Below are 3236 nucleotides of genomic sequence, written 5' to 3'. Positions count from 1 at the left end.
CACAGCAGTTCCAAGAAGTAAGCACCATGGCAACAGCCATTTTTTTTTTCAAATGATTTATTTTTCATAAGGATAAACGGCTCGGGTAACCGGTGGATATTTTAAGACAGCATGTGACAGTTTGAAATACATACCCGAGATGAACAAAATTTCTCCTTTCTTTCTGTTTATACCGCTTCTTTACCTGTAAACAGAAAATAGCAGGTCACTTTCCGAACGTGAGCCAATTGAGCACATCTACAATGTTGCCGTTTTGCACAAAATTCAGTCGTCACAGTGTCACCACCCTTTAGTCTGATGGGTAAACGGCGAAAAGTGAACTCATCATTACAAGCCGTGACAAGATGCGTTTGACGCGCTGCTTCCTCAACCAGTGGCCCTTTATTTTCTCAACTGCAGGATGAAACAGCTGCTTTTAATTGAAAAGATGCATTAAAAAAAAAAAAAGCCATTTACAGCCACACACCAGCCTCTTAAAATAATGACCCGCGTTCATATTTTACATTTTTTATTTTGCCTTAAACATCCTCTCAAGATGCTGGCCACCTCTGCTAAAATTGGCCACATTATACACGGTTCCGATTTCCCCCTCAGGAAATAAATAAGGCGATTGTTTGAGAAGACTTACAATTTATATTATTAATCAAATCCAAGAATCTTATTTGCCTTATGAGTTTGTAAAATTCGCAAATCAGATTCAAGATGTTTTCACTGTTGTTTACGTACCACTATTTTAGCAGTCAATTACATTTTAAAAATTTGTCATGCATTTTCTACCCCTCATAAATCAATCACAAATCATGCAAGAACAATCTTAATAAAAAACACATAAAAAGTGTAGTGATATATCCCCCCCACCCAATTCTATGGCATCTGCTGCTTGTTTTATTGTGGATAACCACCATCTTGTGTTTCAGCTTTACAGATGCCACGGTGGCTGGAGAAGTGATGTGCGCCGTTTAATATCAATCGTGAGGATATAATTTGGGTTAAAAAAAAATAATATACATACACATCTACTCATATTTATGGTGTGGCATTCAGTTAGAGAATAATTTGGGTACAGCGTCGATTAATACGGAGGCCACTGGTGGAGGAAATGCAAACGTTTTGACACTTTTCTTACCGGAGACAAGATGGAGCAAACCTGATTTGCATTCCGTCAGGGTCACCACGTATCTGTAGTTAAAAAAAAAAAAAAGTCAATTTCATACTGCAATTGTGGATGTGCATTGGGACATCTATTGATATTTCAGTCATAATGATGTCAGCACTCTAATTTCTGCTGGATGAAAGGAACTCATTATTGCCGACATCTATGCGGTGAGTTAGTCAGGAATAGTTTGAATAATGGACTCACCAGAGACTGTAGATCATATTTCACAGCTGTCCATCTGATTATCTATTGTCACAGGAGGGGAGAGAGAAGAAGTAGTGTTACTTTTATATTAATTGACAGTAACTCTCTGTAGATTTGTCAAAATGGCCCACATCTTGCAGCGAGTGATTCAGTTGTCACAATCTCACCACTCGTTTGTCTGATGGGTAAACGGCGAAAAGGTGAACTCATCATTTCACGCTGCAAGACTGGTCATGGTTTGAGTTTCAAGCCCCTAAAAGCCAAAGTTTGGCAAGAGCTCCGCGTAAACGTTTCCTGCACAATTACGTGACGCTTATTGTAAAAATGGACCCCCCCCTACTCCCAAGTGAGACCCATTGATTAGCAGAGGATGCACTGACGGCATCGCCAATACCACTGATGGATCACCTTAAGGTCAAAGTGCTCGCCACAACAAAGCTTGGGAGTAAGAATGGCACAAAGCATCCGAGGCCGAGAGTTCAAAAATGGGTCATCACCTCTGCCGAGACCTTGCATCCTCTGGTCCAAAAAAAATAGATAATGGTCGAGAGGCTACATCCCCTCTGTCCAACTACAAATATAGACACTTTTCATCTGTCGAGCCGCATGATTAATAACTTCATCTCAAGGGAGTCGATGCAAGCTTCAAAAAGACACAAACTTGACCGAAAGTCAATCGCAGCTTTCAAGAGGACATCATTGACTTAAGTGAGTTATTAGTATTGGTCGACTAGAAAAAATAATTTTAAAACATAAAATCCAAACAAAACATTTAAATCTGTGAAAATATTTATAATGACGACAAGACACAACTCGAATTGAGATTTTATTTTTACATGTTTAATTTTACTTAAAACATCGCGACAGATGAAGTGGAGTTTCATTCAAAACATGTTTTTAGACATGGATTTAAATAATTAAAAAGTGTATACATTTTTGTGTATGCCTCGCTATAGTTACACACACGGGTTCCAATATTGTAAGGAAGTTACGAAACAGTCCGCGTTGGTTTTGTTTTTTTAATGAAATACTGTAAGCTTAGTTTTGGTCATGGGGTTGGTACTTGAAAACCCAAATATTTTTACTTTGTTGAAAAAAAAAACTCTTGATCATGTCCTAAAATCTGAAACGAGCTTCGCTTGTCTTCCACGTGGACAGCACGCGAGCAGCTAAGCTACATGCTACAGCTAGCCAACGTCTCCAGCCTAATAATGGAATAGCGTAGTACATCCTGGCTACTCCAAACCGAGACGCTTCGACTCACCTTTGCACAACCATGCACACGTCTCCACTCGGTCGAAGAAATGGCCAAAAACTCATCATTTTGTTGCTATGGGCGAGGAGCAAGGAGGAACCACCGTCCTGCACCTCTCGTCTTCAAGTCCAAAAAGAGGGATTTCCGGTCCAGAGGGAGGGACTTCCGCTCTTGCGTCGTGGAGATCACGTAGCGCGCTAGCACGTTAGCATCGATTGCGCTCTTGATCTCGCGAGGTGGCGTTGATTTTGATTTTCAAATACAGTACGAATGGAATAAACGTGACAATTATAACACGGAAAATGTTGAATGACCAAGAATTATTTTAAATCATTTACATTATTTTATCAAATAAACTATTTTTGTGAACATCAATCATCAATTTAAAATATATAAATTATAAAATGTATATCTCGGAAAGAAAATTAAATTAATTTTATTTATTTAAAATGGAGACGTACCTATTCATTTAAAACATTTCACATATTTATTCACAAAAGTGTTATGAATTTTAAAAAATTGAACATTTTTTTTTAACATAAATCCATTAAAATGTCCAATTAGTTTTTAAAAAATTATCTAAGTATATTAAAAACATGTTGCATAAAACATTTGCATCAT

General features: G+C 37.9%; 1 long non-coding RNA gene across 1 annotated transcript; it reads right to left on the bottom strand.

Moving 5' to 3' along the window:
* Positions 1 to 39: 39 nt before the first annotated feature.
* LOC109530955 (uncharacterized) lies at positions 40 to 2769 on the bottom strand. The gene is made up of 4 exons (XR_002171094.1): positions 2625 to 2769; positions 1361 to 1402; positions 1127 to 1179; positions 40 to 184 (listed from the first exon to the last, which is right to left on the bottom strand). It is a non-coding gene; the product is annotated as an uncharacterized LOC109530955 (long non-coding RNA).
* Positions 2770 to 3236: the final 467 nt, after the last annotated feature.

This window comes from Hippocampus comes, unplaced genomic scaffold (genome assembly GCF_001891065.2).
Source record: "Hippocampus comes isolate QL1 unplaced genomic scaffold, H_comes_QL1_v1.1 scaffold138, whole genome shotgun sequence".
Lineage (NCBI taxonomy): Eukaryota > Metazoa > Chordata > Actinopteri > Syngnathiformes > Syngnathidae > Hippocampus > Hippocampus comes.
Note: the sequence above shows the minus strand (reverse complement) of the source record. Positions and strands in the feature narration are given on the sequence as shown.